Below are 12,539 nucleotides of genomic sequence, written 5' to 3'. Positions count from 1 at the left end.
AACGAATATTGAACCCCATTATAGTCTATAGGGAAAAACTGTTCGTTTCAGGGGAAACCACTATTCGACTCAGGAGGGTCACCAAGTCCACTATGACACCTCAGGAAATGATGCCAACAGCTCTGGAATGCAACTGGGACAGCAGGGGAAGCATGCCTGGGGGCATCTAACACGCCCAATATGATTTTTGGCCCTTGGAGTGAGTAGAGCCTTGCACCAGCAGTGTTCTTGGCCCTTGGAGTGAGTAGAGCCTTGCACCGGCAGTGTTCTTGGCCCTTGGAGTGAGTAGAGCCTCGCACCAGCAGTGTTTTTGGCCCTTGGAGTGAGTAGAGCTTCACACCAGCAGTGTTTTTGGCCCTTGGGGTGAGTTGAGCCTCGCACCAGCAGTGTTTTTGGCCCTTGGGGTTAGTTGAGCCTTGCACCAGCAGTGTTTTTGGCCCTTGGAGTGAGTAGAGCCTTGCAACAGCAGTGTTTTTGGCCCTTGGGGTTAGTTGAGCCTTGCACCAGCAGTGTTTTTGGCCCTTGGAGTGAGTAGAGCCTTGCTCTAGCAGTGTTTTTGGCCCTTGAAGTGAGTAGAGCCTTGCACCAGCAGTGTTTTAAGCCCTTGGAGTGAGTATAGCCTTGCACTAGCAGTGTTTTTGGCCCTTGGAGTGAGTAGAGCCTTGCACCAGCAGTGTTCTTGGCCCTTGGGGTCAGTTGAGCCTCGCACCAGCAGTGTTTTTGGCTCTTGGGGTTAGTTGAGCCTTGCACCAGCAGTGTTTTTGGCCCTGGAGTGAGTAGAGCCTTGCAACAGCAGTGTTTTTGGCACTTGGAGTGAGTAGAGCCTGCACTAGCAGTGTTTTTTGCCCTTGGAGTGAGTAGTGCCTTGCACTAGCAGTGTTTCTGGCCCTTGGAGTGAGTAGAGCATTGCACTAGCAGTGTTTTTGGCCCTTGGAGTGAGTAGAGCCTTGCACCAGCAGTGTTTTTGGCCCTTGCAGTGAGTAGAGCCTTGCAACAGCAGTGTTTTTGGCCCTTGGGGTTAGTTGAGCCTTGCACCAGCAGCGTTTTATTTTTTGGCCCTTGGGTTGAGTTGAGCCTCGCACCAGCAGTGTTTTTGGCCCTGGGGTGAGTTGAGCCTCGCACCAGCAGTGTTTTAGGCCCTTGTGGTTAGTTGAGCCTTGCACCAGCAGAGTTTTTGGCCCTTGGAGTTAGTAGAGCCTTGCACCAGCAGTGTTTCTGGCCCTTGGAGTGAGAAGAGCCTCGCACCAGCAGTGTCTTTGGCCTTTGGGGTTAGTTGAGCCTTGCACCAGCAGTGTCTTTGGCCTTTGGGGTTAGTTGAGCCTTGCACAAGCAGTGTTTTTGGCCCTTGGGGTTAGTTGAGTTTGGGGGAATCAGGGTGGATTGAGCCTCTAACCAGCAGAGCTTGGGGGAATCAGGGTGGATTGAGACTCTAACCAGCAGAGTTTGGGGGAATCAGGGTAGATTGAGCCTCTAACCAGCAGAGTTTGGGGGTCTCAGGGTGGATAGAGCCTTTAACCAGCAGAGTTTGGGGGAATCAGGGTGGATAGAGCCTTTAACCAGCAGAGTTTGGGGGAATCAGGGTGGATTGATCCTAGGAGGAGCAGAATTGTGCAATGCTGATGGTGGAGGAGGAGGAATTGTAGAGGTTGAGCACACACATGAAACTTCATGTCGGGGTGCTTGACACTGGTGGACATGAAAACGATGAATCTATCCAGTGGCTGTTCATTTTGATCAGCGTCAGCTGGACAGCACTGTCAGCTGACAGCCGGCTGCACTTATCCGTAATTATGCCACCGGCTGCGCTGAAGACCCTTTCCGATAGCACGCTGGCGGCAGGGCAGGAAAGGACCTCCAATGCGTACAGCGCAAGTTCCAGCCACAAATCCAACTTGGAGACCCAATAAGTGTAGGGCGCAGAGGGATCGGGGAGGACAGGGCTGTGGTTGGCCAGGTACTCCCGTAACATGCGCCTATACTTATCCCATCTGGTGACACTAGCCCCTCAGTGGCGGTAGTTTGCCGAGGGGGTGCCATTAACGTGTCCCAGACCTTGGAGAGTGTGTACCTGGTGGGTGTAGACCGGATGGCAGTTGTTAGCCTGTTGGAGGAACTCTCCTCTCTGCCGCCAGCAAGAGTTGATGGAAACATCTCCATCCTATTCTGCACCAGTTGCTTGTGGCAATCATTAATGCGACTGGCCCTCCCCTCTACCGTAATAAAAGTTGAGATATTATTTTTACACCGGGGGTCGAGGATTGCAAAAATCCACTAGTGGTTGCTCTCCACGATTTTGACAATGCGTTTGTCACTTGAAAAGCACCCCAACATGAATTCAGCCATATGTGCCAGAGTGTTACTTGGCATGACTTCGCTGCCCCCACCAGAATGGTCACTCTCCATTTCCTCCTCTTCCTCCTCCATTTCGCCCCATCCACACTGCAGCAATGGGACGCACTGAACTTCCCCGCTAGTCTCGCCACTTCGTCATCCTCCTCTTCCTCCATCAATATACGCTGTGAAGCGGACACGAGTAAGCACTGACTATCCTGCTGGGATGGTTCTGCTCCTATGCCTAACTCCTCAGCCTGACTTGGTCAGTGACAGTTTCACTATAACTGTGTTAGTCAGATTGTTTTTCTTTTCTCCTGGATGTCCAGCAATCCCTGGTGTCATTTTCTGGCCTATATCAGCCTATGCTTGACATCATACACCCCAGGGTTACTGGTGAGGTCCAATCCAGGACATGTGATGTCAGCCACAGGCCTGACGAGGACGCCGGAGACAGCCAAACATTACAAGGATGCCCAAGAGATGAAGCAAGGTGAGTATAACTATTTGTTACTTTTATTCACCACCCCTGAACCTTCATTTATAATACTGTGGTGTCTGAAGAGACCCCAAAATACAATAAGAGCATTGAAATGAACCAAAGGGACAAATTTCAGAAATAGTCGTGAAAAAATTTTGTGGGATTCACCATTAGTGGCTCAAGGATCTTGGGAGCATTTTATACTGTGTGGGGACACTGTGGAGAGCACTAGTCCACTGTGGAGCATCATACTATTGGGGGGTACTAAGTAGTATGTTATACTGTATAGGGGCCTCTTGAGAGTATACTATGGAGCTTTGGAGCATTATACTGTAGGAGGTGCTCTGGGGAGCATATTATACTGGATGAGGCCATTGTGGAACATTATACTGTATATCATGTGGAGTATCATCTGAAGCATTGTGAAGCTTTATATACCATGTGGAGCATTATACTGTGGGGGGAGCTGTTGAGCTTTATACTGCGTGGAGAGGACTGGGAAACACAATATTGTTGGGGACATTAAATTGTCCTCGTAAGAGTATGTTGCAGGGTTCCAAATTAAATAATTAATTAACAGGCCTAGATGGGCTACCACCCATTGGGCCTGGAGAACCACACACACACACGCAGCTGATAGTGTATCAAGTGAGTTCTGATTTATTGTTACAGAAGAGGCAATATTTATACAGACAAAAGCAGGTTGGACTTATAACATTTCAGGATTGGATGTGGAGTGCTGACTAATTACACTTCAACAGGAAACTACCCCCTACAGTCACTGTATACAGTATGTGTATCTCAAGGCTCAGAAGACAATTACACATCAAAGACTTTTGTGTCACTTCTTGGATCTAACTTCCAGTGTTTCTATAGGCATCCTGTGTTACACACCCTATATTGACAAGACAGAGGTGCAGCCCTAAAGCTGATCAGATTCATGAGGATTCATTAGCATTCAATTTCCTTATTACCTAGAGAAGAAAAGGGTTTTCCTTCTTTGATCCCCATAGCATCTCCATCTTAATTAGTCTAACCACTTCCTTTTGAGACAAGACTTATCTTTGCTAGAGAAAGAGTTATGACAAAATACAAGATAGAAGATATGATCCTAACAATATATACTGTGTCGGGGCCATAGGACAAGAAACTGTAAGATACAACTTCATGTGTCTTTTACTGAGGAGAGGCTTCTTCCTGGCCACTCCCCTCCTTCCTGGCCATAAAGTCCAAATTGGTGGAATGCTGCAGTGATGGTTGACTTTTTAGAAGTCTGCACACAGGATCTTTGATGTTAAAGGGGTTGTCCCATCACAAGGATCCTATCTATACTGCTTGTTAATGTGGATGTAAGCCTTTTCCTAAATACACTGCTTCAGCAAAACTGCTTTGTTTGTCCACTATCTTACTTTATTCAATTCATTGTTGACACAGCCCTTGACTTATCTGCTCAAAAGTCAAGTGATGTAGCTGCCTGTTCTCAGGGGGGAGGGAGGAGGGGCTAAGTGCACGGGAGCGAGCCTGTGTTTCTAGCTATTCCTGTGTCTACACCACGTGACCTAGGTTCTGCTCTCAGATAGGGGACAGGAGCTGCTTTAATTTCTGAACTCATCTTCTGTTCTCCCAGTTATCAGGCTAGCTAATTCAATTGTGTTCATTATGGCAGAGACAGGCAGTCTCTGTATGTAACACAGAATGGAGTTGCTCCTGCCTGTACTTCATAGTCCAATATTGTGCATATAGTGTTATTTGAGGACCTTTGATGACATCACAGGCCCTTCAGCCGCCCCATAGGATCACGCGATGTGGTGGGCAGAGCTACACGCTAATTTTGGGGCGGAGCTAAACGGCAGGTTGCATGTGAAACCCCGCCCACCAAATGATGCAAGAAACCAGGAAGAAAGAAGATTTTACAACAGTGAAGACTGGTGAGTATGTGACGTGGGAATACCCCTTTAAGCCACAGTGACAATTGGGTTCTTGGTCACCTCAAGAACCTTCTCTCCCATTTATTTAGTTTGGTTGTAGGGCCTAGGAAGAGTCCTGGTTGTTCCAAACTCCTTCCATTTAAGCATTATGGAGGTCGCCGTGTTCTTGGGAAGTTTCAGTGTAGCAAAAATGTTTTTGTACCCTCTCCAAAATTTGTGCCTTCACACACACAATCCTGTCTCTGAGCCCTACAGGTAATTCTCTTCTCATGACTCTCATGCCTTTGGTATTTACAATAATATGCATTCTCAGAATTTATATTGACCAGGGTGCATCTTACCAAATGTCAAATCAACTGAATTTGCCACAAGTGAACTTCAGTCCATATGTAGAAACATTTCAAACATAATAAAGAGAAACAGGAGGCCATCAGAGCAAAATTTCATAGCAAATAAGTCATAGCAAAGTGTCTGAATACTTATGTGCATGTGAAATTTTATTTTATTAACCACTTCCGGACCGCCCATAGACTATAAACGTCTAGGAAATGGTTGCCTAGTTCTGACAGGACGTACCTGTACGTCCAGTCAGAACACAGTAGCTGCATGGAGATCGTGCAGCTGCTGAAGCTGGGATCCGGCTGTAACTTCAGCCGGACCTCCCATAGAGATGGCAGGGACAAAAAAACGAAAATCAAAAAATGCCCGCAGCAGGAAGGGATTAAACAGTGGGGATTGCTGGACCAGGACATTAAATTGGGGGGATGGGAATATTTAACCGTGGGAGTAGCTGAAGGGGGACATTTCTGCCTCTAGTTGCGCCCTGTGTAATGTCCCCCTCTAGTTTTCCCCAAGTTTAAACTGGGGCACCAGGACAGTGACTTCATCCCCCCTCAAGTTTAATGTCCGCCTACAGCTACCATCATGGTTTAAAGTCCCTCTCTGGCTACCCCCACGATTTAATGTCCCCCTCCAGCAGCCTCTAGTCCCCATCCAACTACTCCTATGGGTTAATGTCCCCCTCCGGCTGCCCCAGTTTAATGTCCCCCTCTAGTTCCCCCAGTTTAAACTACGGCACCAGGAGAGGGACTTCATACTGTGGGGCAACTGGATGGGAACATTATAATGTGGGGGCATATAATGTTAGGGTCAGTGTAGGAGAATTATACTGTGTAGGGGCATATGGAAAAATGGATAGAAAGGGGAAGAGTCAGCGTAGAAGAGGGTGGAGCTAAATTTGCAGTGGCACGCATACTGTTCCTCTTTCTGTCCTTTGAAAGTTTAGAGGTATGGGTAACATGCTTATCTTATTGTAGCCTGAAACACTACCCATTTAACATTTACCACTAACTCGCCCCCCTTTTATCTTTCAGAAACATAAACCGAGATGTACTTACCTTTTTTCAGGCACAACTTTGTCATTTTAGTCCCCTTATTTACTGAATAACACATGTTTTTGTCAACTACTATCTACTACTATTAACAGAACTGCAATTTGGGTAGCCTTTTCAGCCATTGATAGTCTGTGTACCCTGAAAAAGACCCCAAACCACCACTACAAAGTCAAAATGTGAGCAGCTACTGTGGATATACTCAGTGGGGATACATGAGTGCGCTAGCTCCATCTTGTGGCTAAGCAACAGAGCTACACTGCATTACTGACAAGCTTATTTCTCTATTTGAAACATATTTTAATTAAGTTTTGTATCACTCCAAATTATGCCATTGTAAATGTAATAATAATATTTTATTTATATTCAAATCATTATACCTCAGCATATAATTGCATCAATTATTGGCTTAGTTGAGGTATTTATTCATTTATCGTATATTGAGCCTATATCTGAATATTATTATTTTTTATTATATTTTTGCAATATTGGTTTGTTATATGTGTAATTTATAATTTAATACAATGCTTGTTGTATAATTAAGACATGATGTCATGGGTGAGGCTGTGTCAGATACTACGTGTGTCCCTGGTACCTAATATAGCTTATTCTAGGGCTTGGCAAGTGATTGCAAAACAGCCCAAAACAATAGTCAGCTCAATTTATGGATGTGAACTTGCTCTAATCGATTATTTCATTTATTTTACACCCATGCCATCCCGTCTCACAATGCCATTGACTATAGGATATTTCACTGACTGTATACTATCCAATCAAGATTGCTGATATATGATTAACTGAAAATTCTGTGGCATGTCGTGACAAACCTGATTTTTTTCACCTAGCCAGACACAAGAATCAGCTGCAATAGAGGTTTCACCCTGGACCCCTGACTCCTTTTGCCCTGAGATCCAGCACTTAATGTGCCTACACCAACTGCCAGAATGTGCCTACACCAACAGTTGTTCCAGACATTTGGTTATGATAGATGTGCAAGTGTTCAAGTTCCTCAACATGTTTAGCCCGGAGAGTTAACAGGACATCTTTTATTGCGGCCTGGCTCATCTCCTGAAGAAAGTCTCAACTAAGATGCAAGTTTGTTGCCAGACATCAATCATGGAGTTGGTTGAGGTCTTTGCCTCCAAGACTGAGCCAGGAGAACTGTAACAGGCAGTGGTATTTTAACGCTGCAGGTTTTGGCGGGCCCTTGGGTGACAGAGTGTCAGTGGACCCAGCTTCTGTCAGTCGTGGTAAGAGACACAATCGATTACAGTGAGTTCTGTAATTGATAGAAAAAAATATTATGTATGGTCTTTCTGCACAGACTTACCCTCTTTAACCCTTTCTCGCCGCTGACATTTTTTGATTTTCGATTCGTTTTTGACTTCCCACCTCCAAAACCCATAACTTTTTTATTTTTCTGTTCTCAGAGCCATATGAGGGCCTAACGTTTGTGAGACAAATTGTTCTTCACGATGTTCACTGTGCAGATTAAATAATGTTTCAGTTTTATTGTATACGGGTTGTTACGGACGTCGTGATAAAAGATAGATAGATAGATAGATAGATAGATAGATAGATAGATAGATAGATAGATATTATTCATTTTTAGTATGCTTTTTAAATAACTGATTTTATATAGGAAAGGGGTCTTTTTTGGGCTGTGTTAATTTTTAAAACATTTTAATGTTCCACTATGGGACTTGTACCAGCAATCTTCTGATCACTGGTTCAGTAGCATACACTGAAATACATGCATAGGTTGATTTCCTCACTTACAGGCAGGATTAACCAAGTAGGTGGCTCAGGCAGCCCAGGGTCACTGATTAGACCCTAGGCTGGAAAAATACATATCAGCCCCCTTTTTTACATTTTTTTGATGTCCCACTAGGGGGCTTGAATCAGTGCAGGGAGCATGGGGGAAGAGGGACAACGGAGCAAACATTCATAACCAGCCATTCATACAACAAACCAAAACAAGTCATAGCAAACTAACAATATAAACCCAACCCCTATCAAGCATTGACTTCATGCACATACAGAACACATATCCCTGGGCCCTAGACCCTAAAGAAGGTAAGTTTAAATACAGCATATTAAGAAGTAGATACAGTTGTTATCCCCGATCTGGTATAATAGTCCCTGCAAGCAAAAAAGACTTAGACACAAGTACAAGTGGTGACCTAAATCAGGTACAGTGGACTACCCAGGCTCGACGGACAGCCTCCACACACGCCAATATTTCAGTGTCGGTGTTTCATCGACCACTTTAACCTTGCAGGGTATAGCCTAGCATAATCATGGCCTTTGTATTGAATTGGGTGTATTGTTTCTGGATCAAGGTGGAGAAGTCAGGGTAGAATGTGACACAACTGTTGTTGTTGACTCCCTTGGCTCTCACAGGTTAGAAGTGTAGTACTTAGCCAACAGGGAATGTGGCTATAGCGTAAAATGGAAAAAATGTAACGTTGACCAAAAATTCTTTGAGCATAGTCATAGGGTCTTCAGATTTTTCAGGAAGATCAACAATCCTAACATTGTTGTGTCTAGGATGTCTCAATGTCCTCTGCTCTTTCAGTGGAAGTTTTGATTTGGCTTTGAAGATCTGCAGTTTGAACAAGGAGTAGGTATTGAACATCCACCACATCTGAGATACTGTGCTAGATCTTGGTAGTGCCTCCCCAGCCACAGATTCATCATCAGAAGGAGACCAAGAAACATCTTGCTGTGATTTACGTATCTCCTTTTTCTCTGTGCCACCCATGCTTAGCCACTGAAAGGTTTAAAGGGGTATTCCCATAACTCTTGTTCTGCAGCGTGCGGAGCTCTCACCTCCCCCTCCCCTATCTGAGGAGCTCCATTGCTTGTCAGCCCCCCCCCGAGCAGGCAGCTAGTCACTTAGGATATGAGCAGATAAGCCCAGCCTGCAATAGAAATGCCGGATTTTTGCGATGCATGGTATTAGTGATCAGTCCCCTAGGCCCTAGCCATTAGCTGCTGTGTGCGGCCCTCGCAACAACCTCTTGTTACTCACGTGGCCCTTGGGGTACCCTGAGTTTGACATGCCTGGGCTAAAACATAACTTTTATTGAAAGATGCCAATAAAAAGGCTTCAATAGTCCAACCCCCCAGTAGTGTTAATACACCACAATAAAAAGGAAAATGATAGTGTTTGTGAAACCATCATATGATCCTAAATCAGATGCAAGTATTCCAGATACACCCATAAAGTAATTAATCAAAGATGTTTTATACAGGTCATGCATCAGCACTCATTGTATGATATAAATTGATACTTATCTCAGTATGTGTATGTCTCCTTAGTCAACTTCCCTAATAAAGGTAAAGGTTTATATATTCATTGTGATAAAGATCTGGTGTTGGTATCAGGGCGTAGTTTTTCTTTACATAGATTGCTTTAATTGGTCACACACAATGCTTGATTATTGTCCCTTGATGAACCCATAGGCTTGGGGAAATGTATTGGGACAAAGTGAGATTATTGGTGGTGGTCCCACTTGGTTTAAGATTATAGTTTGGTGTGTGATTTACTCATTACCCTGTGAGTGGTTGTATGGATAAAATTTGGTATCATACTCTCTGTGGCATTTATGCTACTCTCACAGGTAATTTATCTAACCTTTGATTTTTGGGGGTGAAAGTCAATCCCTGGTGCTTATTTAGTTGCATTATTATTTTCAATGTATATGTAATAAAGGCTACACTTTTAACAGCTATAACATTTTTTTTTTTCATTTGGGTAATTCAAATAATTTTTGCATTTGTTTCAAGACTGTTTTAATGTAATTTTTTATTTTTGCATGGTTTTTCTTTTAATACCCTGACAAATGTAAAAAAAATGAGGGGAAATGTGTTTGTTTTTCACATATTTCTTTTTTTTTAGGCAAATATTTTAGTAGTATTTTGGGGGACATTCTATTGCTACTTTTTATGATTTGTCCTGATACATTAGCCCAGTTATACAAGAAATACAACCTTGTAACCCTTACTGTAAAGCTGATCTGGATCCTATAGAAACCTGCAGCTCAGGCAGTTCCCCAACACCCAGCGGATCACATGACCGCCAAGATGGCAGGAAACTGCATTATGGTGGCTTCCATAGCTGTATACATAGTGATCGGGAATGCAAGGATGGCAATACACTGTCCTTCCATTCTCTTTTGGGGGTCCTCCACTCTTGCAACAGCACAATTATGTGCCTTTGCTATCTCTGTATGGATATACAGGTGCATCATCGCAAGTAAACAGCCACTACTCTGAAATATATAGTCAATGGGATGTCACCAACTAGTTATTGGTTATTAGTAGTATTAGTTTTTGGACCATTTGTTCTGTATATTCTGAATCACTGTTGACCACGAGACCTTGAGAATCTTGTATATCATTATGTATGCATTGTTACTGGCTCTGTATTGCTACTACTGAATTTATCGCACACCCTGTATGACATTTTAGGGGGGGGGGGCTAAATTATTTTCTGTTCCTTAGGCCTTAGAGTCCAAGCGGAAAATTCCGCTAGTGGAAAAAAAAAACTAGCAGAACCCATTGAAATCAATGGGAGGCTTTTTTTTTTTTCAGCGTGGAAAATTCCACACCAAATTCCTGACCATTTTCCTCTGTGTGAATGGACCCTTATGGCGGTATTTGGGATTTGATCATATATCCCCTTAAAATCATATTAATTATTTTTATACTACTGTAATTTTTTACATTTTTTTTTATAATGGGTCATTTAAAAAAAAAAAAAAAAAAGCAAGCTCCATTGGATAACATACATTGCAGGATAATTAATCATATTATGGGTAAAAATAGACATAACATGAGACTTATTGTTGCAAAAATAAACAAATTGTCCACATAATATTCATATGTGAGTAATTGTCATTTTAAAATATATGTATATAAACCATGGGGTACCTGTGTTTTTTTGACATTTTGAACATAATTTATGGTCAGAGTTTGTTTTTTTGCTACACACCAGGTCATAATGGGGAAGAGTCGCTAGTCACAAATATACAAAGCCATTCTCTATTGCAGAATAAATACCAGTGATGACCTCTAATGCAGATTCTCTTCTCGACCATGTAGATAGCACCCGGACTCAGGATCTGGTCTATTACATTCTTGACATGTTCTTGGCAAACATTAGAAATCAGAACGATGGAAAATTACAAAAGAAATGTTAGCAATTTCACTGCCATGACAAATGTAGTGAGTCCTTGGTAGCTAAGTCCTATGAATAGGTGATAACTTCGGATTCTGGGACACCCCTTTAAGGCTTTAAGGTCCCACGTTGCGAAAAAGCCGCTTTTTTTGTCGCAAATTTTGCTGCAGTTTTATGAACCAAAGGAAAAAGGAGAAGACTAAGTGCTATCTTCATATTTTCCACTCCTGGGTTTGAGTTTAAAAAAAAAAAAAAAAAACACAACAAAGTCTGCAACTAAAAAAGCAGCTTTTCTGCAGTATGGAGCCTCAGGCTTAAGTACAAAAAGTAACTACTATAATATCACTAGAACAACAGCCTCCTGATTTGTTACACTAACGTGTTTGCAGCGTTTCAGTGTCAAAATGGCTGCTGATGTTGGGTCATGTGACCCAACCTGTTCATCAGTGGCCATCATTGAATAACAATGCATATACCACAGCACTGCATATTCACAAGCTTCCTTTGCTGTGCCTAGAGTTATTTAATAGAGGTTATTTATGAATTGAATGAGTCACTTGAGCTTCCATTAACAGTCAAGCTGGGATCAGAATGCCAAGCAGCCGTAAATGCAAATAGGTGTAAATAAAGAGGTATCCGTATAGATAGGAGTGAAGTGCCTTGTTTTCAATGCATTTTATTAGTAAATTATTTAGTACTAGCCTCTGCCCGCAACTTTGTCTGCGTGTTGTTGGCGTAGATGATTCGCCTATATTCAGAAAATTGCTGCCGTCAATGGTTTGCCTGCTCCGGCGTTTTGGCAGCTCTTAAGCTGTCCTGCTGCTGAACTTGTTCCTCACGCCATGCCTGTGATTGTTCTGGCATCTCAGCTGCTCGCTGGGAAGCCATATAATGAGCATGTTGTTGGCGTTGATAATCCGCCTGCTCGGCATTTCGGCAGCTGTCAAGCTGGACTGCCGCTGAACTCATTGCTCGCGCTGTGCCCGTGATTGTTCTGGCTTCTTAGCAGCTCGCTGGGACGCAATATAATGAGTGTGTAGTTGGTGTCGATTATCCCTGTCAGCTCCACTTGAGGAGAACTCTGTGACTTCAGGCTACTTTCATAGCTCTAATTGTTTTAGAAATTTGCAACAAATTAGATTTTTTTTTCCCCCCGGCATGTTTAAAAGCAGCAAACTGTCAATTTGGATTAAAAGGTGTTTTCCCATCCAGTGTGTCAGCAC

The sequence above is a fragment of the Leptodactylus fuscus genome, chromosome 2 (genome assembly GCF_031893055.1).
Source record: "Leptodactylus fuscus isolate aLepFus1 chromosome 2, aLepFus1.hap2, whole genome shotgun sequence".
In the NCBI taxonomy this organism is placed as follows: domain Eukaryota; kingdom Metazoa; phylum Chordata; class Amphibia; order Anura; family Leptodactylidae; genus Leptodactylus; species Leptodactylus fuscus.
This window is presented reverse-complemented; position numbering follows the sequence as displayed.